At 43.9% G+C, this 26,095-nt stretch overlaps 1 pseudogene; it reads left to right on the forward strand.

The window, feature by feature from the left end:
• Positions 1–23,403, forward strand: part of LOC115411089 (zinc finger E-box-binding homeobox 1-like) — a 39,959-nt pseudogene extending 16,556 nt beyond the window's left edge.
• Positions 23,404–26,095: the final 2,692 nt, after the last annotated feature.

A 26,095-nucleotide genomic window follows, 5' to 3' on the forward strand; every position in this document is an offset into this window, starting at 1 on the left:
CAGGACAGTTACCCTTCTCGCAAGAATGGTCATAAATGCAAGAGAATTACTTTGAGAGGTGGAGAGGGAAGGTGTCCTGACAAAAATCCCAAATAGGGCACTCAAGGGGAGTGGATTAATTTTCCTACCAGTTACATTAGAGATGATGGTAAAAACTTGGGTCCAAAAGTCAACCAGCTGTGGACCGAACCAGAATGTGTGAATAAGATTACATCTGTCACATTCTGGAGATTTGTTATTATACGTTTTAGATAGACGAGATTTTGTAGAGTAGACGCGATGGACGAGTCTTTTCTTTCTGCTGCTCTGACATAATGATGATAGATTAAGTTCCTCTGAGTCGGTCCCAGATCCATGTGGATCAGCTGTGGACCGGCTGGAACGCCGACATTCCTGTGTGCTTTATGTCATGATGTTCTGTCCAAACTGAGACACCCTTCTGCACCGGAAAGGAAGGAAGGATCTCCTGAGGGCCGGAGGACGGTCCAGATGAGACAGGACTGTTTGATAGGACGAAGCCAACAATAAGCAAACCCCTCCCAGCGTGGAAGCACCTCCAGCTGACACTGCTGATGGCAGATAACAGAACACCTTCACTGGGTTTGGTGTAAATCAGGGCTGTCAAACATGCGTCCCGCCAAAAGGTTCCAATCCGGCCCCTGGGATGAATTTGAATTCCACAGTCAAGGCTGTAGAACTCATTTTAGTTCAGGTTCCACATACAGACCAGTATGATCTACAGTCAAATAACAAGTGTTCAGAGAACGCTAACCTCCGCCAAGCCCCCGAACAGTGTGCATGTGTGGATCGACTATTCCTGTTTAAATTCAACAGTTTCCAGGTTGTTCCATACAGCAGAAACAGTTGAAGCTTGGTACCAGTCATGTGTCTGTTAAATTATATTCAATTCACATCAATATTTGTTGAGTTCTAATTTTAAATGTGTGGTAAATGGGATTTTGAATGTTAAATGTAAATGTCCACAGAGTCCACATTCCACAGTGGATGTGGACAATTTAGTTCCAGATACAAGATATTGTTCTAAGCTACAGGTGGATCCAAATGGAGGCTAATCGGAGATGTTTTGAATTTTTTAATGAATTTTGGAAAATTGCTCAGTGATGACAGACAGGAAAATTGTAGATGTTGTGACCTTGCTGTGACCTTGAACTTTGGCCTACTGGGACCAAACTTGAATGGGTTGGTCCCAGGGCCTAGGCCTATCTGTGGGGAAGATTTGAGAAAGATGGGTGGAAGAGTTTTCCCCTAAAGCTGCTAACAAACAAACAAACAAACAAACAAACAAACAAACACACAAAGTGATCACAATACCTCCTGGTGGAGGTAATAATAACAGCAGAATAACCGACAAAAAAGAATGACTCCAGATTTTGTTCTCAGTTTGATGTGAAAAAAATATTACATTATGCTGATTAACTTCAAATGTTTTTTTTTATTTTAGTGCAAAAAATAACATTAAATTATGAAAATATTTACATTTATAAACTCTCCTGTAACAATAAAATGTGAATAACCTGAACAAATATGAACAACCTGAAATGGGTAAAGAAAATTCAGTCCAGTTTGAACTCTTTTCTTCCTGTTCCTCAGTGTTTAGTGTCTTTGTAGATCTGAATGCACATGGACAAATGAGAAGTGGAGGCAGAATATTGTTAAAATTGCACTACATTTTCTTAAGAAATTTCAGTTTTTTCAAGTTATTCACGTCTTTTTTTGTTCGGATAGTTTATAAAAGTAAGTATTTTCATAATTTCATGGGTTTCTTGCACTAAAACAAAGACAAAAACGTGCAGTCGTCATTATTTGTAGGTTCTTCTGTTCTTATTTCACTGGTTCGGTCCACTGCAGATCAAATCTGGTTGAATGTGGGACCTGAAAGAACATGAGTTGGAGAGCCCTGCTGTAAATCCTTATCTCTGTCCAAGATGGAGGACGCGATAGAATCTACGAACGGGCCCGGACGCACGGCGGCAGGAAGCAGTGAGGGCAAAGGTCAGCTGGGGACAGGAAATGCATCATGGGATATCACGTTGCAGAGATGTGGGCAGAGAAGGATGAGAATAGAGAACAGAGTGGGTGGGTGGTCCTGTGAGTTTGTGTTCAGATGGAGTTTGGTCAAAAACACACACACACACACACAGACTTTCGTTCCTCTTTAGTTCTTCGGCTCCAACCTCCCAGGGCTGCGTTCCGTCGGGTGTTTTGAGCGGATGTTCCTCTTGTGCAGCGGTGCGTTCACATCCCTGCGTCAGCACAAAAATGGCCTGTGCGATGTTTCACGTCAGGGGAAGCGCCTGATAACGTGGCTCTGAACCTTCAGGCCTTCAGTCTGTGCTCCACACAGAGTCCAGAGACGAACACACAGACACATACGAGGACTGAAGACAACAGAACAGTCTGGAATACCTGTGGACCACAGACCCCCAGCTGTGAACGCACTTCACATACACACTGAACCCACACACGCCGAGCCTGGAGGTGTGTGAGAACAGTGCCTTTGAGCAAGGGATGGGAGATGAACACAGGCACATCAGCAGAAAATAAAATATAAGATAGAGCAGAAAATAAAATATGATATAGAGCAGAAAATAAAATATAATAGAGTAGAAATTAAATATAATATGGAGCAGAAAATAAAATAAAAATAAAGAGCAGAAAATAAAATATAATATAGAGCAGAAAATAAAATATAAATAAAATATGAATACAAGGACGACAGATGGAAACAGTCCAGTTCTAAACTCAAATCCTCAGATTGTATTTTTCTACTTGTGGTTCTTTTGACAGAACCTTCACCTGTGGTTGATGATCTGACCCAGTTCAGATGGAGAACCCACCCTGTATCCTGTGTTGGTTCCACAGGTTCCACCTCTGTGTTCAACCTGTGGAACCAACACACTCATGTGTGGGTTCTATTTGACCTTTGGTTTGAACCGTCCCCCGTCCCCCCCCCGTGTTCCGTCCGCTGTGGGACAACAAGTCCACACTCCCACGTCCTCAGCACCTGCTGTCCGCTGGACGTAGACATCCACCAGGGGACGGTTACAGGGCCCTGCGGTCGTAACCATAGCAACACCTGACACACATGCTTTTATTGGTTCACGGCTTCTTCATTAAGGTGCACCACAGGAAGTCCATGTGAGCGTAGGGGTGGTCCACCTGGTCCAGGTCTGAGGGGAGCACAGCTGGACCCAGGACTGACCCAGCAGCAGCTTTAGTGGATCCAGTAAACACCGGCACCGTGGTCCAAACTGAGCCGGACCCATGTGGTTATTAGGTCCAATCACACACCAGCGTGCACACACATGCTCACACAGGAGGGATATGTACACAATATACACAATATACACAATACACAATATACACAAAATGCACAATATACACAATATACACAATACGACACAATACACAATATACACAAAATACACAATATACACAATACGACACAATACACAATATACACAAAATGCACAATATACACAATATACACAATACGACACAATACACAATATACACAAAATACACAATATACACAATACGACACAATACACAATATACACAAAATGCACAATATACACAATATACACAATACGACACAATACACAATATACACAAAATACACAATATACACAATACACAATATACACAATATACACAATACACAATATACACAAAATACACAATATACACAATACTATACAATATACACAATATACACAATACTACACAATATACACAATACACAATATACACAATACTATACAATATACACAATATACACAATACTACACAATTTACACAATACACAATATACAGACTGTACAGGTTCTGTCAGTGGAACATTTAGAGATCTATTGGATAAATTAACTAAACCAACATATATGTGGAAGAACACACCATCATATATATATATATATATATATATATATATATATATATATATATATATATATATATATATATATATATATATACTGTATGTATATGTGTATATATAAAATATGAACTAAACCAATGCTGTGGTCATTAGTTTAACAATTAATCTGATTCAAATATGGAACATTTCACACATTGAATGTCTGCGTCAGATCATTTCTAAAACATTAATAAACCAGTGTATATTAGTGCTGGTTATTGGAGCAGGACTCAGGCCGACGCCCACATGCTGCCTGTCACGTACAGGGACATGAAGGCCAGTCCGAGGCCGAACCCCTTCAGAGGTGATGATGTGTATGTGTATCTACTGCAACACATCAGGTCCAGATTCATCAGGTAATAATGAGTGTCGGACATAAGTATGTTACCTAAGGTGGTGAATAGAGGCCGCTCATTGAGCCGCTACAAAGAGCAGCGTGCTCAGAGCGCAGCCTGGGCGCCCTTTGATGCTAATTAGTTTTCTCGTCCTATTGTGAGGCCAAGCATTCAGGATGTTTGTTTTCTGTGCTGCTGAACATGTCATTACCCAGGCCTGGGCTTCAGTTACTCCAACGCTCACCGTCACACGATTGGATAATCACATTTCATATCCGAAGGCTGAGGTTTCATGGACGCTCAATAACAGCTGTGTGTCCGTCCGTCTGCTCTCAGTGAAGGAAGACTGTGTGTCCGACGCCGAGGACGATGGCAGCACAGACGCCCTGGTGGAGGAGATGCTCCAGCAAGGAGACACGGCCGTCATCTACCCAGAAGCCCCAGAGGACGAGCTGCAGCGGCTGGGCACGCCTGACGCCAGCGTCCACGACGAGAACGGTACGGGACGCCACCCATACCCACAGGACACACCCACGGGACACACCCATATGACACCCACAGGACACACCCACAGGACACACCCATATGACACCCACAGGACACACCCACAGGACAAACCCCCAGACCCCACAGGACACCCACAGGACACACCCACAGAACACCCACAGGACACCCACAGGACACACCCACAGGACACACCCATATGACACCCACAGGACACACCCACATGACACCCACAGGACACACCCACATGACACCCACAGGACACCCATGGGTCAGGTTATTACGTGCACGTGTGGACATACAGTACATATGAGTGAACACATGAACCTGTTTCAGTTTGAAACAGATTCTGAACAAATATTCAACAGACACCAAACATTTCTACCTCATATATAAATGTTCTGTATGTTTATTAGTAGTACTGCACACTTTAGTTTGTAACCCACACATGAGTGTGTCCTCCCCAGAGCCCACAGTACTGGGCTCTCTCACACTATTCCAGCAGCAGTAATTACACCCCCCCTCCTACACCCCCGCCCCCAGGGACGGCTCTACCTGTGCCCCCTCACCTCAGGTGTTAACTCCACCCCATTAACGCCACTCTCCAACATCATTACACACACCACTATTTGTTAAGTGCAGCACACAAGAGCTTTTATGGCTCTGGGGCTTTTGGCTTTTACCTGCTACCATTGGGGGGTGGGTGGGGGGGGGCACAGCAGCACCTGAGTAAATTTGTACCAGCTGTGAGTCACAGAGCGATACCTGGGTGATAATGTGTGTGTGTTCCATCCTGAGGCCCTCACCTGTGTGCACTGGAGCCCAATACATCACCTGTTAATGCACTAATGCTTCACCTGTGTGGGAGACAGACCGCTGAAACACAGACCACTGAAACACAGACCGCTGAAGCACAGACCGCTGAAACACAGACCGCTGAAACTGAAACACAGACCACTGAAACACAGACCACTGAAACACAGACCGCTGAAGCACAGACCGCTGAAGCACAGACCGCTGAAACACAGACCGCTGAAACTGAAACACAGACCCGCTGAAACACAGACCACTGAAACACAGACCGCTGAAGCACAGACCGCTGAAACACAGACCGCTGAAACTGAAACACAGACCCTGAAGCACAGACCGCTGAAACCAGACTGAAACTGAAACACAGACCACTGAAACACAGACCGCTGAAACACAGACCGCTGAAGCACAGACCGCTGAAACACAGACCGCTGAAACTGAAACACAGACCACAGTGAACCTTTACCTGCAGTCAGGACTCAGGGGTTAAAGGCTGCTCTGTATACAGGAGGGTGTTTCTACTGTTGACCAATCAGCTGTAGTCTGTGTGGTTACCTGGGGGGTGTTTACCTGTGGGGGAGGGTCTGTCACCGCCCCCCCCCCCCACACACACACACACACACACCTCCTCCTCATGTGTGTTCTCCATCACAGGAACTCCAGACTCGTTCTCTCAGCTGCTCACCTGTCCCTACTGTTCTCGGGGGTACAAACGGTACAGTTCCCTCAAAGAACACATCAAGTACCGCCACGAGAAGACCGAGGACACCTTCAGCTGCTCCGAGTGCAGCTACACCTTCGCATACCGTGCTCAACTGGACAGACATATGACGGCCCACAAGGCTGGGCGGGACCAGGTACAGCACACCCACCGTCCACCCACCGCAGCACTACAACATAGAATAGAAAAGAATAGAAAAGAATAGAATAGTTGTAGTTTATCATCAGGGCTAAAGCCTTATGTTTCATTTCGGATCCGTTTATAGCTCAGTGTGTTCTATATACAGTATTAATGTTCTACTGGTATCAGAGTCCTTCTATCTATCTATCTATCTATCTATCTATCTATCTATCTATCTATCTATCTATCTATCTATCTATCTGTCTGTCTGTCTGTCTGTCTGTCTGTCTGTCTGTCTGTCTGTCTGTCTGTCTGTCTGTCTGTCTGTCTGTCTGTCTGTCTGTCTGTCTGTCTATCTATCTATCTATCTATCTATCTATCTATCTATCTATCATCTATCTATCTATCTATCTATCTATCTATCTATCTATCTATCTATCTATCTATCTATCTATCTATCTATCTCATCCTATCTATCTATCTATCTGTCTGTCTGTCTGTCTGTCTGTCTGTCTGTCTGTCTGTCTGTCTGTCTATATCTATATATCTATATCTATTTATCTATCTATCTATCTATCTATATATATATAATATTATATATATATATATATATACAGGGTGGGGAAGCAAAATGTACAATGAACATTTAGTTGTTTTTTCTCAGCAGACCCAATACGTCCCTTGTTTTGAAACCAAACATATACTGATGTCATAATCATAACTAAACTATATCCATACCTTTTTCAGAAACTTTTGCCCATATGAGTAATCAGGAAAGCAAACGTCAAAGAGTGTGGTGATTGCTGAATGCACTCGTCACACCAAAGGAGATTTCAAAATAGTTGGAGTGTCCATAAAGACTGTTATAATGGAAAGAAGAGAATGACTATGAGCAAAACTATTACCAGAAAGTCTGGAAGATACTATTAAGAAGAATCGGAGAAGTTGTCACCCCAATATTTGAGGAACACTTGTGCAAGTTTCAGAAAGCGTGTGAAGGCAGTTATTGAGAAAGAAGGAGGACACATAGAATAAAAACATTTTCTATTATGGACATTTTCTTGTGGCAAATAAATTCTCATGACTTTCAATAAACTAATTGGTCATACACTGTCTTTCAATATATAATGTAGTATCAGAATCATTTTACAGTCCACTAACCCTCCGGAGCCATGACCACTGTAGTACAGCTCACTTCCAAACATGATAAATCAACATGAACTTTTGCCCTAGATTGATTAATGACATTGTGACATGAATTAGTAGCAGTTCAAAGGTTGTGTTTTCATTGTGTGTTTCACTGAATGACCCTTCTACCTCCTCTGACAGAGACACATCACACAGTCGGCAGGCAATCGCAAATTCAAGTGCACTGAATGTGGCAAAGCATTTAAATACAAGCACCATCTGAAGGAGCACCTACGCATCCACAGCGGTGAGTGAGTGGACGCCTCAGGTCCACAGGTCCTCATGTTTTCATGTTCTCATGTTCCCATGTCCTCGTGATGCTGCTCAGTGTGAGTGTTAGCAGTTTGGACTGTCCTCCACTGAACTCATGTGTATGTTATGTATGTTTCAGTCTCCACTGAACTTGTATGTATGTTACATATGTTTCATTCAGCTGTGTGTAGGTGTTCATCTGCTGTCATGCTTCAGTCCATTGTGTGCTCTTCCTTAATGTGCTATCATTGGGTTTCTTTTGGGACAGTAATTAGACAGGGGCGTTTCCCACCGGTGCCATTACATCAGCCTTTAAGCATCATTGAAATGCATTAGAGCTGTTTCCTGCCTTACTGCTCATGCTGTAGTTTGCTCATTTAGGTTCATTTACTAATGGAAATCTCTTGCTCTGCCCCCCCCCCCCCCCCTTTCTGCCCCCCCCTGCTCTACACATTGTGGTTTCATACAGGTGAGAAACCATATGAATGCTCCAACTGCAAAAAGCGCTTTTCCCACTCAGGCTCGTACAGCTCCCACATCAGCAGTAAGAAGTGCATCAGCGTCATCTCAGTGAATGGCAGGCCTCGCATAGGGACCCCAAAACCCAGGCCAAGGGGCCGTCGCCGGTCCTGCCCTCATCACCGTCAGTCCTCCGTACTCAGATCAGGGAGAAGCTGGAACACAGTAAGCCCCTACAGGAGCAGCTGCCCCCTCAACCAGATCAAAACCGAGCCGGTGGACTACGAGTACAAGCCTACAGTGATGACATCTCCGGGCCTTGGCCGGAATGAACGGGGGGGGTTTTTCAACGGAGGCGCTGCCGCTCCACTGCAGGGCACAGTCCAGGCCGTGGTCCTGCCCACAGTGGGGCTAGTGTCTCCCATCAGCATCAACCTGGCAGACCTGCAGAACGCTCTCAAAGTGGCAGTGGATGGTAACGTCATTCGACAGGTGCTGGAAAGCAAAGGCCAGGGGCAGATGAACTCGGGGTTAACCACTGGAACGCTCCACCCACCGCAGCAGCAACTCATCTCAGCCATTAGTCTGCCTATTGTGGGTCAGGATGGAAATGCAAAAATAATAATAAACTACAGTTTGGACCCTAACCAGGGCCAGCTGACAGCTCAAAACCTGAAGAAAGAACCAATGTCCCCGGGTCAGACGACCACTGAGACCTTCAAGTCACAGAAACTTCCAGAGGATCTGACTATCAGAGGAACCAGGGCCAATGAGACTAAAGAAGAAGAGGGAAAGACCACTAAAACTTGCCTCCTGTGTGATAACTGTCCCGGTGGCCTGGAAGCACTCCACGCCCTCAAACACTGCAAGAAGGATGGTCTCAGGCTGAACGGAGGAGGTCTGGATAAGTCTGATTCTGCTGTTGCTGCCCTGCTGTCAGAGGCAGGACTGGTAACCAGCCCAAGAACCTCCTGTCCCTGCTCAAGCCTACTTTGCCTTAAATGCAGAGCCCACCAAGGATGAGCTAGCTAAGATCTCCGACTCTGTCAGCCTGCCGATCCACGTGGTCAAAAGTGGTTTGATAAAATGCAGGAGGGTCAGATATCACTGGGTGCTCCGACACCTCCGTCTGAGGAAGACGACGCTTGTGAAGCTAACAGTGTGGTGTCTCTGGTCCCAGGAAAGGACATGACCACTATGAGTCCTTCAGTGAGTCAGGACAGCCCTACAGAAGCCACCCAGCAGAGGTCAACGGCGCCCACAGCTCGCCGGCCTCCCCCTCACCACTAAACCTGACAGCTGGGTGGTCCCATCCCAGCCCCGTCCCCCCAGAGCACTGAGGGACCCCTTGACCTGTCATTGCCAAAGTGCACAGAGATGAAGCGGAGAGGGTGTAAGTAAGGCTTATATTAACCCCTCCGCTGCCTCTGGCTCAACCAATCAGGATGAACCCCTGAACCTAACTTGCACAAAGAAAGAGGCCTCGCCACTCTCAGCCATGGGCACCAGCCCCGTCGCACTGTACGCCAGCCAGACAAGTGCCAACCCCATCAACATTGTGACCACTCAACTTCCCACTCTAGTGGCAATCGCCGACCAGAACCGCATGCAGTGCCTGCGGGCCCTGACCACCACCAACAAACGGACTATCCTGATCCCCCAGCTGGCCTATTCCTACACCACTACAGCTAACAGCCCTGCGGGGACCCAGACGCAGGACATGACCATTCAACTCAACGGAGTGAAGGTGGGTATCACTGACTACTGGCCTAAAAGGTGCGGGAGACTTTCGTGAGCAATTTTTCATCAAATCTGTCAAACCTCAGTCATATCGTCAGTATCATGAATCTGTAAGTCTGTCTGTGATTACTCACCTGAATCTCTTGCATTACAGTGAACAGTTTTGACGTGTCATCCACCATAAACTGACCATATGTTTACAAACACAGCCAGGAGGTAACTTGGGCATCTTTGGAATTTTGTCACGACGTGCATTGTGGGAAACACCGGTTTGCTGTCTGGCAGCGGCAGCTGGAACAGACACGAGGCAGAAACGGTAGGAGCTTCCTTCCCTCTATGCATATTCCACCAGCTGTTTCTGCGTTTCAGCCGTTTCCCCGCGCGTGTTTTTTTTCATCATATAATATCATATGGTCGCACTGCCACTGCTGCTGTCAGACAGCAGTGCAAGCCTTCGCTTCCCACAATGCACATCGCAACAAAATTCCGAAGATGCCCAAGTGACCTCTCGGCTCTGTTTGTAAACATATGGTCTGTTAATGGTGGTTCGCACTTCAAAACTGTTCACCGGAGAGAGATTCAGGTGAGTAATCACAGAAAGACTTACAGATTCGTGATACTGAGGATATGACTGAGGTTGGACAGATCTGATGAAAAATTGCTCACAAAAGTCTCCCGCACCTTTAACCAGACTCTTTTCTATTATGGCTTGGTGGTCGTGCCTGAGGTAGAAAAAGTTCTTCTTTCGAAAGTTAAAAGAATCAGGAAAACTGTTTCCACAGTGGCACCGACCATGACCCGCTTATGTACGAGGCCAGAGCAAGATTATGGTCACCATCGAGATTACAACTAATGCAGTGAAACGATTCAGTATTGATGCATAATTGAAGCAGCTGTGTTTTTCTAGAGGAGATAAACTTGTGTTGTTGGACTGAGGCATGACATCAAACACACGGTTAGCTAGCTGGCTAGCTACCAACTAAATTTTCACGTTAATCTGACAAAATAGCAGTGGCTTTATGTTGGTAGGAAGTGACTACATTAGAACTTTGGTTCACAGGTTGAGTCGTTTGTGTGAAAGCGCTTAAGCAAATCAAGCACGACTGCATTAGACTAACCTGTATTCTGTGATGTAAAGAAGAGAACAGCTGAGTTCAACTGAAAAACCACTGTCTGATTATATGCATTTGAACACATATGGATAGTTGTAGATTGGGCCTTTTTGTTTTTCTCTCCAGACCATTATCCTGCTTACCTTAGCATAGTGCTACTCCTGCACTTCTCCAATATGAACAAGTGTTCAGAGAACGCAAACCTCCGCCAAGCACCCCGAGCGGTGTGCATGTGTGGATTGACTATTTCTTTTTAAACTATGGATGTGCAAAACAAATTTCATAATGATATTTCACAAATTGCATTTTTTATGATTTTTTGAAAATGGTGCATAGCGTAATGGAAGAGAAACGGAGCGGAAGGATATTTCATACAAAGTTGAAGCTTGGTACCAGTCATGTGTATGTCAAATTATATTAAATTCTAATCAATATTTGTTGAGTTCTAATGAAACATGTGTGGTAAATGGGATTTTCAATGTAAATTGAAATGTTCACAGAGTCCACATTCCACAGTGGATGTGGACAGTTTTGTGCCAGATACAAGATATTGTTCTAAGCTACGGGTGGATCAGATTGGAGGCTAATCGGAGTCGTTTTGAATTTTTTTTATGAATTTTGGAAAATTGCTCAATGATGAGAGATAGGAAAATTGTAGGTTTTGTGACCTTGCTGTGACCTTGAACTTTGGCCTACTTGGCCCAAAATTTACTGGGTTGGTCCCAGGGCCTAGGCCTATCTGTGGGTAAAATTTGGTAAAGGTGGTTGTAATAGTTTTCCTGTAAAGTTGCTAGCAAACAAACAAACAAACACACAAACAAACACACAAAGCAAAGTGATCACAATACTTCCTGGCGGAGGTAAACATTAGATTTCGCATTAGGCCTGTTCCAAATATGCCAAAAAACCCTTAAAATGAGAACAACAGAAGGATGTAGAGTGGAATCAAATTGGCTTTTGTCTTCAAGGAGTCATCAGTCCAAACACCGGTCCAAATCATTACTTCTTATTGTTCAAAAAGTACAAGAACATGACACAGAGTTTAAATCAGACCAAATCCAATCAATAAGTCATATATAGAAATGTCAGAATGCAGCTCTTTGTAAAACTGATCGTCCTTAATAGTTCTTCATTGTGCAGACACCTAATGGGCTCCTAATGATGGATGTGGATCTGGGGTGGGGGTGGGGTGGGGGGTGACTGATCATCCTGGGCTGTCACCCAGAAAACATGAGGCTGCACTTTAGCGCAGAGCTCCTATCGATCTGCTGGAGTTGCTCTAAACGCCGCTCCTCTGCCTGCCCCGCTGATGGATTGTTGTTGGATTATACTTTGGTGTTAAGTGTTTGGCATCGCCCTGCCTTGTAAAACAGAGCCCATGAATATATGTGCTCCTTCATAATAACTTGCATCCTGTTTGGCTGTGTCAGTGGAGGGGGTTTACCCGCCCCAGGACAGGGCAAACCTGGAGGTGGTCTCAGACCTGAGCAGTATTGTTATGTGTCAGGCCAAGAGTCGACTCAGCCGCAAAGTGAAAATTCAGTGATTTTTAAATTCCACCGCTGCCTCCAGACAGAGCAGTGAGTGGAATCTGAGCCATCCTTTCCACTGAAAACACCGCTGTGGTCTGACTCATGGACTGTTTGTTCTCCACTCCAATGGTAAGAATACGTCTATGATGTGTCATATTGATCAGGAGGAGAAACTAGAGGACGGCGTGTCCACTCTGGAGGAGCAGAATGACTCTGACTCCGCCCCCCCGAGGAAGAAGATGAAGAAGACGGAGAGTGGCATGTACGCCTGCGACCTGTGCGACAAGATCTTCCAGAAGAGCAGCTCTCTGCTCCGACATAAATACGAACACACAGGTAAATAAATACAAACATACAGGTAAATAAATACCAACACACAGGTAAATAAATACAAACATACAAGTAAATAAATACAAACACACAGGTAAATAAATACAAACATACAGGTAAATAAATACCAACACACAGGTAAATAAATACAAACATACAAGTAAATAAATACAAACACACAGGTAAATAAATACAAACACACAGGTAAATAAATACAAACACACAGGTAAATAAATACAAACACAGGTAAATAAATACCAACACACAGGTAAATAAATACCAACACACAAGTAAATAAATACAAACACACAGGTAAATAAATACAAACACACAGGTAAAGAAAAACAAACACACAGGGAAATAAATACAAACACACAGGGAAATAAATACAAACACACAGGGAAATAAATACAAACACACAGGGAAATAAATACAAACACACAGGGAAATAAATACAAACATACAGGTAAATAAATACAAACACACAGGTAAATAAATACCAACACACAAGTAAATAAATACAAACACACAGGTAAATAAATACAAACACAGGTAAATAAATACAAACACACAGGTAAATAAATACCAACACAGGTAAATAAATACAAACATACAGGTAAATAAATACAAACACACAGGTAAATAAATACCAACACACAAGTAAATAAATACAAACACACAGGTAAATAAATACAAACACACAGGGAAATAAATACAAACACACAGGTAAATAAATACAAACACACAGGTAAATGAATTCAAACACACAGGGAAATAAATACAAACACACAAGTAAATAAATACAAACACACAGGGAAATAAATACAAACACACAGGTAAATAAATACAAACACACAGGGAAATAAATACAAACACACAGGTAAATAAATACAAACTCACAGGTAAATAAATACAAACACACAGGTATGTCCCCACGTGTCCCAGAGTCTCCACCTGGACAGGTTGGACCGGACCGGACCGGACCGGACCAGACCGGTCCATCTGTCCCTCACTGTTGGATCCTGGGAAACATGAGTGGGAGTCGGAGGAGGCGTGTCCTTCCAGTATTGACCCTTTGCACATTACGTTATGCTCTGTTCGCACCGCTAATGAGCTCCATGACGGACGGCAGAAGTGCTGGACTGCACACTGGACGGCAAACCGGCTAATATAGAATTTGAACTGAACGTTGTCGTTTTTGTTCGTTTTTAACCCTGCTTTAAACGTCCAGTGGTCCCACACAACGGTTCCATCCATGGTTTCAGCTGGTTCCAGACAGAGCCTGGATCTGATGGACCTGATATTACAGATAGAACAGGCTCTGTTTGTGTCCACAGCATTAGCATTAGCTCCACCAAATGCTAGCTAGGTGGTAGACCGGGTTAACTCCTATGAGCCACTCTGTTCCAGTGGCTGTCATCAGTACCTTCAGTATTAGCTCTGTTGTTCTAGTGTCTGCCTTTGGACCAGCTCCACTGTGTTCTATGTCCTACTGTTGTTGTCCTGATGCTGTTCCATATGTTCTAGTGGTGGAACTGTACATATGACTGTGTGTAGATAGTAGAAACTTCAACAACAGAGCTAATACTGTAGGATACTGATGACACACACTAACATTATTACACAATGTTAGTTCATTACAGCTGCTTTTGGTTCCAGTCTATTTGAGTTTGGATGGCATGATGGAGGAAACATGTTCAAAACATACACAGCTAGCTAGCTAACATTAGCTGTATCTGTCCTTTACCATTATGAGATCCATTCCTCTGCCGTGAGCGCAGTACAGCGACTGGGTAATCTAACCTGAGACTAAAAACTGGGATCATCTAGACTTTAGTCTGCTTTTAGATCTGCACCTGTGTATGGGGACACTGCATTTAGAACAGAATGGGACAGATCGTGTGCTTTAAACTCCGGTAGACTGGAGGATTTTGATAGATCTGTAAACACATCAGGAAGGAGAAGGTATGGGTCGGCAGCTAGCCCTGCTATCACTAGCTTCTCCAAATAGCGTTCATTGTGCCGTCCAGTAAGGTGAGTCACTTCACAGGACAACTCCAAAACTTTATTTTCAGTGCTGTAGACAGAATCTGTCAGTCATTCATTTGTTTGTTGTGTTGCTTTTGCCGTCCACCATGAAACTGCAGCCCGAGTCACATGATATCTGTGACGTTGGTGCAAAGGGTCAGTACAGGGTGGACATCTCTGTTCCAGCAGGAGGGAGCGTGTCCTTTCAGTGTACAGGGTGGACATCTCTGTTCCAGCAGGAGGGGGCGTGTCCTTTCAGTGTACAGGGTGGACACCTCCGTTCCAGCAGGAGGGGGCGTGTCCTTTCAGTGTACAGGGTGGACATCTCTGTTCCAGCAGGAGGGGGCGTGTCCTTTCAGTGTACAGGGTGGACACCTCCGTTCCAGCAGGAGGGGGCGTGTCCTTTCAGTGTACAGGGTGGACATCTCTGTTCCAGCAGGAGGGGGCGTGTCCTTTCAGTGTACAGGGTGGACACCTCCGTTCCAGCAGGAGGGGGCGTGTCCTTTCAGTGTACAGGGTGGACATCTCCGTTCCAGCAGGAGGGGGCGTGTCCTTTCAGTGTACAGGGTGGACACCTCCGTTCCAGCAGGAGGGGGCGTGTCCTTTCAGTGTACAGGGTGGACACCTCCGTTCCAGCAGGAGGGGGCGTGTCCTTTCAGTGTACAGGGTGGACACCTCCGTTCCAGCAGGAGGGGGCGTGTCCTTTCAGTGTACAGGGTGGACACCTCCGTTCCAGCAGGAGGGGGCGTGTCCTTTCAGTGTACAGGGTGGACACCTCCGTTCCAGCAGGAGGGGGCGTGTCCTTTCAGTGTACAGGGTGGACACCTCCGTTCCAGCAGGAGGGGGCGTGTCCTTTCAGTGTACAGGGTGGACACCTCCGTTCCAGCAGGAGGGGGCGTGTCCTTTCAGTGTACAGGGTGGACACCTCCGTTCCAGCAGGAGGGGGCGTGTCCTTTCAGTGTACAGGGTGGACACCTCCGTTCCAGCAGGAGGGGGCGTGTCCTTTCAGTGTACAGGGTGGACACCTCCGTTCCAGCAGGAGGGGGCGTGTCCTTTCAGTGTACAGGGTGGACACCTCCGTTCCAGCAGGTCTTACTCAACAAACACGCAGAGCTCTGAGGAGTTCTTTCCACCTCCCCCCCCCCACCTCCTCCCCACCTCCTCCCCACCTCTGCTGCCAGCTTCTCATGTGAAGCAGCGAGTGTTGCAACAGTGGAGCTCTGGTAGTGATTTGGATGGTTTAGAGATGATGTTTCTGTGGCCCAGCGCCGCTCAAAGCTCGCAGAGGCGTTTTCCTTTTGTTTCTTTATGACTCTGATACCTGGCTTCCAAGCACACTGCTCCGATCCAAATGACCTCATCCTAGGTGAAACTGGCTGCTCCCTCTGTGGATACAGTTTCCTTGAAGGTTTTCAGGCGCAGTTGTTGATTTAGTTGAATTGTGTAATGTTGTGCCTGGATACACCAGAGGTGGTAAAAGTATGCACTGTCTTCACTCCAGCACAAGAACACATTCAGCATTCACAGGGTTTTACTGTCATGTGTTCACCATAGAAACAGGTTTATCCCATACAACCAACAGAATGAACAACCAAGAATTAAACTGGGAAACTCAAACAAACACAACATTTCATAAAGGTACACAAAAGAGGAGGAGCATAAAATATAAACTACTAGTACTGAGTACATATAAATATATTTACATACATGTGCAACAGATATATTGTATTGTTTGTGTGTGTAGTTTGTGTACAGTTTGTGTGTATATTTCTAACTGGTGTGTGTGTGTGGTTTATGTATAGTTTGTGTGTGCTAACTGGTGTGTGTGTTGTATGTCGTTTGTGTGTGCTAACTGTTGTGTGTATTGTATGTATTTTGTGTATGTGCTAACTGTTGTGTGTAGTTTGTGTGTAGTTTGTGTGTATGTGCTAACTGAAGTGTGTGTTGTGTGTATTTTGTGTGTACGTGCTAACTGTCGTGTGTGTTGTGTGTATTTAGTGTGTATGTGCTAACTGCGGTGTGTGTTGTGTGTGTTGTGTGTATTTAGTGTGTATGTGCTAACTGTTGTGTGTAGTTTGTGTGTATTTAGTGTGTACGTGCTAACTGTAGTGTGTGTTGTGTGTATTTAGTGTGTACGTGCTAACTGTTGTGTGTAGTTTGTGTGTATTTAGTGTGTACGTGCTAACTGTTGTGTGTGTTGTGTGTATTTAGTGTGTACGTGCTAACTGTTGTGTGTGTTGTGTGTATTTTGTGTATGTGCTAACTGTTGTGTGTGTTGTGTGTATTTTGTGTGTACGTGCTAACTGTGGTGTGTGTTGTGTGTATTTAGTGTGTACGTGCTAACTGTTGTGTGTAGTTTGTGTGTATTTAGTGTGTACGTGCTAACTGTTGTGTGTGTTGTGTGTATTTTGTGTATGTGCTAACTGTTGTGTGTGTTGTGTGTATTTTGTGTGCACGTGCTAACTGTTGTGTGTAGTTTGTGTGTATTTAGTGTGTACGTGCTAACTGTTGTGTGTGTTGTGTGTATTTTGTGTACGTGCTAACTGTGGTGTGTGGTTGTGTGTATTTTGTGTATGTGCTAACTGTTGTGTGTGTTGTGTGTATTTTGTGTACGTGCTAACTGTGGTGTGTGTTGTGTGTATTTAGTGTGTACGTGCTAACTGTTGTGTGTGTTGTGTGTATTTTGTGTGCACGTGCTAACTGTTGTGTGTAGTTTGTGTGTATTTAGTGTGTACGTGCTAACTGTTGTGTGTGTTGTGTGTATTTTGTGTGCACGTGCTAACTGTTGCGTGTAGTTTGTGTGTATTTAGTGTGTACGTGCTAACTGTTGTGTGTGTTGTGTGTATTTTGTGTACGTGCTAACTGTGGTGTGTGTTGTGTGTATTTTGTGTGTACGTGCTAACTGTTGTGTGTGTTGTGTGTATTTAGTGTGTACGTGCTAACTGTGGTGTGTGTTGTGTGTATTTTGTGTACGTGCTAACTGTGGTGTGTGTTGTGTGTATTTTGTGTACGTGCTAACTGTGGTGTGTGTTGTGTGTATTTTGTGTACGTGCTAACTGTGGTGTGTGTTGTGTGTATTTTGTGTACGTTGCTAACTGTGGTGTGTGTTGTGTGTATTTTGTGTACGTGCTAACTGTTGTGTGTGTTGTGTGTATTTTGTGTACGTGCTAACTGTGGTGTGTGTTGTGTGTATTTAGTGTGTACGTGCTAACTGTTGTGTGTGTTGTGTGTATTTTGTGTGCACATGCTAACTGTTGTGTGTAGTTTGTGTGTATTTAGTGTGTACGTGCTAACTGTTGTGTGTGTTGTGTGTATTTTGTGTACGTGCTAACTGTGGTGTGTGTTGTGTGTATTTTGTGTACGTGCTAACTGTGGTGTGTGTTGTGTGTATTTTGTGTACGTGCTAACTGTGGTGTGTGTTGTGTGTATTTTGTGTACGTGCTAACTGTGGTGTGTGTTGTGTGTATTTAGTGTGTACGTGCTAACTGTGGTGTGTGTTGTGTGTATTTTGTGTACGTGCTAACTGTTGTGTGTGTTGTGTGTATTTTGTGTATGTGCTAACTGTTGTGTGTGTTGTGTGTATTTTGTGTGTACGTGCTAACTGTGGTGTGTTGTGTGTATTTAGTGTGTACGTGCTAACTGTTGTGTGTAGTTTGTGTGTATTTAGTGTGTACGTGCTAACTGTTGTGTGTGTTGTGTGTATTTTGTGTATGTGCTAACTGTTGTGTGTGTTGTGTGTATTTTGTGTGCACGTGCTAACTGTTGTGTGTAGTTTGTGTGTATTTAGTGTGTACGTGCTAACTGTTGTGTGTGTTGTGTGTATTTTGTGTACGTGCTAACTGTGGTGTGTGTTGTGTGTATTTTGTGTATGTGCTAACTGTTGTGTGTGTTGTGTGTATTTTGTGTACGTGCTAACTGTGGTGTGTGTTGTGTGTATTTAGTGTGTACGTGCTAACTGTGGTGTGTGTTGTGTGTATTTTGTGTGCACGTGCTAACTGTTGTGTGTAGTTTGTGTGTATTTAGTGTGTACGTGCTAACTGTTGTGTGTGTTGTGTGTATTTTGTGTGCACGTGCTAACTGTGGTGTGTAGTTTGTGTGTATTTAGTGTGTACGTGCTAACTGTGGTGTGTGTTGTGTGTATTTTGTGTGTACGTGCTAACTGTTGTGTGTGTTGTGTGTATTTTGTGTACGTGCTAACTGTGGTGTGTGTTGTGTGTATTTTGTGTATGTGCTAACTGTGGTGTGTGTTGTGTGTATTTTGTGTACGTGCTAACTGTGGTGTGTGTTGTGTGTATTTTGTGTACGTGCTAACTGTGGTGTGTGTGTGTTGTGTGTATTTTGTGTACGTGCTAACTGTGGTGTGTGTTGTGTGTATTTTGTGTACGTGCTAACTGTGGTGTGTGTTGTGTGTATTTTGTGTACGTGCTAACTGTTGTGTGTGTTGTGTGTATTTTGTGTACGTGCTAACTGTGGTGTGTGTTGTGTGTATTTAGTGTGTACGTGCTAACTGTTGTGTGTGTTGTGTGTATTTTGTGTACGTGCTAACTGTGGTGTGTGTTGTGTGTATTTAGTGTGTACGTGCTAACTGTTGTGTGTGTTGTGTGTATTTTGTGTGCACGTGCTAACTGTTGTGTGTAGTTTGTGTGTATTTAGTGTGTACGTGCTAACTGTGGTGTGTGTTGTGTGTATTTTGTGTACGTGCTAACTGTGGTGTGTGTTGTGTGTAGTTTGTGTGTATTTAGTGTGTACGTGCTAACTGTGGTGTGTGTTGTGTGTATTTTGTGTGTACGTGCTAACTGTTGTGTGTGTTGTGTGTATTTTGTGTACGTGCTAACTGTGGTGTGTGTTGTGTGTATTTTGTGTATGTGCTAACTGTGGTGTGTGTTGTGTGTATTTTGTGTACGTGCTAACTGTGGTGTGTGTGTGTTGTGTGTATTTTGTGTATGTGCTAACTGTGGTGTGTGTTGTGTGTATTTTGTGTACGTGCTAACTGTGGTGTGTGTTGTGTGTATTTTGTGTACGTGCTAACTGTGGTGTGTGTTGTGTGTATTTTGTGTACGTGCTAACTGTTGTGTGTGTTGTGTGTATTTTGTGTACGTGCTAACTGTGGTGTGTGTTGTGTGTATTTAGTGTGTACGTGCTAACTGTTGTGTGTGTTGTGTGTATTTTGTGTACGTGCTAACTGTGGTGTGTGTTGTGTGTATTTAATGTGTACGTGCTAACTGTTGTGTGTGTTGTGTGTATTTTGTGTGCACGTGCTAACTGTTGTGTGTAGTTTGTGTGTATTTAGTGTGTACGTGCTAACTGTGGTGTGTGTTGTGTGTATTTTGTGTACGTGCTAACTGTGGTGTGTGTTGTGTGTATTTTGTGTACGTGCTAACTGTGGTGTGTGTTGTGTGTATTTTGTGTACGTGCTAACTGTGGTGTGTGCTGTGTGTATTTTGTGTACGTGCTAACTGTGGTGTGTGTTGTGTGTATTTTGTGTACGTGCTAACTGTGGTGTGTGTGTGTTGTGTGTATTTTGTGTACGTGCTAACTGTGGTGTGTGTTGTGTGTATTTTGTGTACGTGCTAACTGTGGTGTGTGTTGTGTGTATTTTGTGTACGTGCTAACTGTGGTGTGTGTTGTGTGTATTTTGTGTACGTGCTAACTGTGGTGTGTGTTGTGTGTATTTAGTGTGTACGTGCTAACTGTTGTGTGTGTTGTGTGTATTTTGTGTACGTGCTAACTGTGGTGTGTGTTGTGTGTATTTAGTGTGTACGTGCTAACTGTTGTGTGTGTTGTGTGTATTTTGTGTGCACGTGCTAACTGTTGTGTGTAGTTTGTGTGTATTTAGTGTGTACGTGCTAACTGTGGTGTGTGTTGTGTGTATTTTGTGTACGTGCTAACTGTGGTGTGTGTTGTGTGTATTTTGTGTACGTGCTAACTGTGGTGTGTGTTGTGTGTATTTTGTGTACGTGCTAACTGTGGTGTGTGTTGTGTGTATTTTGTGTACGTGCTAACTGTGGTGTGTGTTGTGTGTATTTTGTGTACGTGCTAACTGTGGTGTGTGTTGTGTGTATTTTGTGTACGTGCTAACTGTGGTGTGTGTTGTGTGTATTTTGTGTACGTGCTAACTGTTGTGTGTGTTGTGTGTATTTTGTGTACGTGCTAACTGTGGTGTGTGTTGTGTGTATTTAGTGTGTACGTGCTAACTGTTGTGTGTGTTGTGTGTATTTTGTGTGCACGTGCTAACTGTTGTGTGTAGTTTGTGTGTATTTAGTGTGTACGTGCTAACTGTGGTGTGTGTTGTGTGTATTTTGTGTACGTGCTAACTGTGGTGTGTGTTGTGTGTATTTTGTGTACGTGCTAACTGTGGTGTGTGTTGTGTGTATTTTGTGTACGTGCTAACTGTGGTGTGTGTTGTGTGTATTTTTTGTACGTGCTAACTGTGGTGTGTGTTGTGTGTATTTTGTGTACGTGCTAACTGTGGTGTGTGTTGTGTGTATTTTGTGTACGTGCTAACTGTGGTGTGTGTTGTGTGTATTTTGTGTACGTGCTAACTGTGGTGTGTGTTGTGTGTATTTTGTGTGCACGTGCTAACTGTTGTGTGTAGTTTGTGTGTATTTAGTGTGTACGTGCTAACTGTGGTGTGTGTTGTGTGTATTTTGTGTACGTGCTAACTGTTGTGTGTAGTTTGTGTGTATTTAGTGTGTACGTGCTAACTGTGGTGTGTGTTGTGTGTATTTTGTGTACGTGCTAACTGTGGTGTGTGTTGTGTGTATTTTGTGTACGTGCTAACTGTGGTGTGTGTTGTGTGTATTTTGTGTACGTGCTAACTGTGGTGTGTGTTGTGTCCCCACAGGGAAGCGTCCTCATGAATGCGGCATCTGCACCAAAGCCTTCAAACACAAACACCACTTGATCGAACACATGCGTCTGCACTCGGGGGAGAAACCGTACCAGTGCGACAAGTGCGGGAAACGCTTCTCCCACTCGGGCTCCTACTCGCAGCACATGAACCACCGCTACTCCTACTGCAAGAAGGAGACGCAGAGCCAAGGAGAAGGAGGAGGAGGAGCGGGAGGAGGAGCCGAGAGCCCCGAGGAGGCGGAGCTGGAGGCCCTGAACCAGGTCCAGCAGGGACTCCTGGTCCCCTTCCAGCTGGACTCTGACGAGAGGGGCAGCAGCACCAGAGAGGATGAGGAGAGCGAGGAAGAGGAGGAGGAGGAGGAGGAGGAAGAGGAGGAGGGTGCCGTGGACATGGATGACATCCAAGTGGTGCAGATAGGAGATGAAGGTGGAGATGAAGAGGAGGAGGAGGTAGAACGAGAAGGGATGGAGGAGATGAGGGAGGAAGAAGAGGAGGAGGAGGCAGACACCAGGCAGGAGGAGGAGCAGGAGGAGGAGCAGGAGGAGGAGCAGGAGGAGGAGGAGGAGGAGGTCAGGAGGAGCATTAAGGAAACGGAGGAAGAGGAGGGGGTCGACACAGAGGAGGGAGGAGGAGAACCAAACAGGAACAGTGTCTGTGAAGACGAGGAGCAGACGGCGAAGGACGGAGGAGGAGGAGACAGAGACTGAAGGAGCAGCCGGGCCTGGGGCGAGCTCTCCTCCAATCACATTCATCCTCTGGTCCAGCCACGCCCACAGAGGAAGAACCCCAGGAGCCCTCCAGGTGTCTGCTTCAGTTCACTACTGTGTAGAAATCCAGGTGTGCCTGAAAAATACTAGTGACTTTTCCACAGGAGAACCCTTTCTCAGTGTTAGAAAGAAAAAACATTTGTAAAGAAAAAAAGATGAAGACGAACAGAAATTTTAACAAAACGAAGGAAATGCATTATACAGACTTTGGAAGCTAGAGCCGACACGTTTTAGATAATGTTTTATTACTAAAACACCTTGGGTCATTTGTTTTTATCAGTGTTACTAATTTTATCACTCATATTTTAACCTTTAAAGCTGTACAGTTGGGAGATATTTCTATACCTTTTTATTGCCAATGAACAAAAAAAAGTCAGTATTTTATTAAGTTGGAAGGAAAATAAGAACAATTGTGTGCACTACAGTGGCTTGGTTTACCTATTGAACAGTTGAGTTGTGTCGTCTGCCCTTCAGTATTAGCGCACTAGCAGCACCACGCTAGCACACGTTAGCATTCCACTTCTGCTGTTTGGGATCGGAGCCTTAAGAAGAAAAAAAAAAAGATACAGTTCCTTTTTCATTTACAGTCCAGTGCTTCACATCATCAGAGTGAGCAGAAAGGGGGTGTCGAAAACTGTATTAACCTTCCAGCCCCCCACCCCACCCCCCCACTCCGAGCCTTATGCAAAAAAAAAAAAAAAAAAAAAAAGTCCAATCCAAAATGAGAACACATGCATATCAGAAGTGCCATGGAAGCTGCAGTGGGAGCGGAGCAGCGCTGATCAGGTCTGACCGGGTCCCACATACACCAGGAAACCGGAATACTGTGGACTACTGTGGCTCGTCCCCACCTAAGGGGTGGGGGGGTGGGGGGCAGGGTTCAGCCTGAAGCCCGGTCATGTATCTTAGATCTAACAGGAGATGCTTTTGTTCTACTCCAGGGCTGTCAAACTCATTTTAGTTCAGTTCCACATTCAGCCTAATCTGATCTAAAGTGGGCCGGACCAGTCAAATAATATAAATAATAGGATAAGAACTGATAAATAATGTCAACTCCAAAGGTTTGTCTATGTTTTTGACTGAAAAAAAAAAAAGTTAAATTCCGTAATGAAACTGTTTACATCTACGAACTGTACTTGAACATAGCATGTACAAATATGAACAACCTGAAAATTCTTCACAAAAATTAAGTGCAATGTTAACAATATTAGGCCTTAGTTTATCATTTATACATGTTCATTCTAGCGTACAGATACACAAAACATTTAGGAACAGGCAGAATATTGTTAAAATTCCACATACTTCTCTTAAGAGATTTCAGGTTATTCACATTATTGTGAAAGGCTAGTCTGTAAATGTCAACTTTTTTTTTTTTTGTACACTAAAACAAAGAGGAAAATGTATGGTTTTCATTAGTTATAGGTACAGTGGCCCACAGGTGCAACAGCCCAAAAAGATATCCACTAGCCCAAAAAATTATCCACTATGAGAAAAAAACAAGTGTTCAGAGAACGCAAACCTCCACCAAGCACCCCGAACGGTGTGCATGTGTGGATCGGCTATTTCTGTTTAAATTAAATTAGTTTTAAATTAGTTAGCATTTGAATGTAAGAGAAAATGAATTGTGACCCCCCCGCAAATTCCCTGTGTAACTGCTTCCGTAAGTTTTGTTGAAAAGCAAAAACCAGAACTTATGTCATAGAACGTGTCTATGGATGTGCAAAACAAATTTCATAATGATATTTCACGAATTGCATTTTTTATGATTTTTGAAAATGGTGCATAAAAAATAACAAAAGTCAACAGAGCATAACGGAAGAGAAATGAAGCGGAACGATATTTCGTACAAAGTTGAAGCTTGGTACCAGTCATGTGTCTGTCAAATTATATTAAAGTCCAATCAATATTTGTTGAGTTCTAATGAAAAATGTGCGATAAATGGGATTTTCAATGTTAAATGTAAATGTCCACAGAGTCCACATTCCACAGTGGATGTGGACAATTTTGAGCCAGATACAAGAGATTGTTCTAAGCTACAGGTGGATCAGATTGGAGGCTAATCGGAGTGGTTTTGAATTTTTAATGAATTTTGGAAAATGCTCAATGATGACAGATGGAAAATTGTAGATGTTGTGACCTTGCTGTGACCTTGAACTTTGGCCTACTGGGACCAAAATGTACTGGGTTGGTCCCAGGGCCTAGGCCTATCTGTGGGGAAGATTTGGGAAAGATGGGTGGTAGAGTTTTCCCGTAAAGTTGCTAACAAACAAACAAACACACAAAGCAAAGTGATCACAATACCTCCTGGCGGAGGTAAAAACATCATTCAACTTTTCAATTAAGGGGGCGCTGTTTACCCAAAAGGTCTCTTGCTTTAAAATTAAGGCCACCACAAAAAATAAAAGCGTAGGCTGAAAATTTTTAAGGTCTTCAGTAAATGTGGCTAATGCTAAGGGTAAACAGTACCCCCTTAATTGAAAAGGTGGATGATGTTTTATTTTTCTTATAGTGGATAATTTTTTGGGCTGTTCTCTTTTTTTTCTTATAGTGTATAATTTTTTGGGCTGTTCTCTTTTTTTTTCTTATAGTGGATAATTTTTTGGGCTGTTGCACCTCTGGGCCACTGCATACAGGCTATTATGATAGTATTTTACTGGTCTGACCTAAAATGATTTGAACATCCTTAACTCTTAAGATGTTCAGTGTGATTTCTGCATTTCACAAATTCATCCCAGGGGCCAGATCGGACCCTTTGGTGGGCCAGATCGGACCCTTTGGTGGGCCAGATCGGACCCTTTGGTGGGCCAGATCGGACCCTTTGGTGGGCCAGATCAGACCCTTTGGTGGGCCGGTTTTGGCCCCCGGGCTCCATGTTTGACCCCTGTGTTCTACTGGATGGACGCAGACGTCACATGCACATGTTTCATTCGTCTGTCCTTTACCTTTACAGAGCTCATCCAGTGCACTCGTGTTAACACCATCAGATGCTCACATGTGTCTTCAGGTAAAAAAACATGTGACAGGTTTGAACCCCAGGAGTTTCATTCAACAGTGTTTGGACCGTCAGTATTAATTTGTGTCTGTTTTTTTTGTTTGTTTTTTTGTTTTTTTCATGTGGTTTCTGTTTGTGTACTGTATGTTTTCAGCGATGGCAGTATTATCCCCCAACCCCGATCACGTGGGTCTGTCTGTTTAGTCCTAGAGAACTTTTATATTTATGTGTCTTATTTTTTATATTTCTTTATGGTTATTTATTACACTATGTAGTGTACAATATTGTAGTTTGTATTAATACGATAATATATTTTAGTATGAAAAAAAGATTCAAAGGCAAATAACTACAAGCCTGGAAACACGAGACTCCGGCGTACTGAAGTTTTTCAAACAGATGAAAGGAGGTGTTTTTT

The sequence above is a fragment of the Sphaeramia orbicularis genome, chromosome 20, assembly GCF_902148855.1.
Source record: "Sphaeramia orbicularis chromosome 20, fSphaOr1.1, whole genome shotgun sequence".
NCBI lineage: Eukaryota > Metazoa > Chordata > Actinopteri > Kurtiformes > Apogonidae > Sphaeramia > Sphaeramia orbicularis.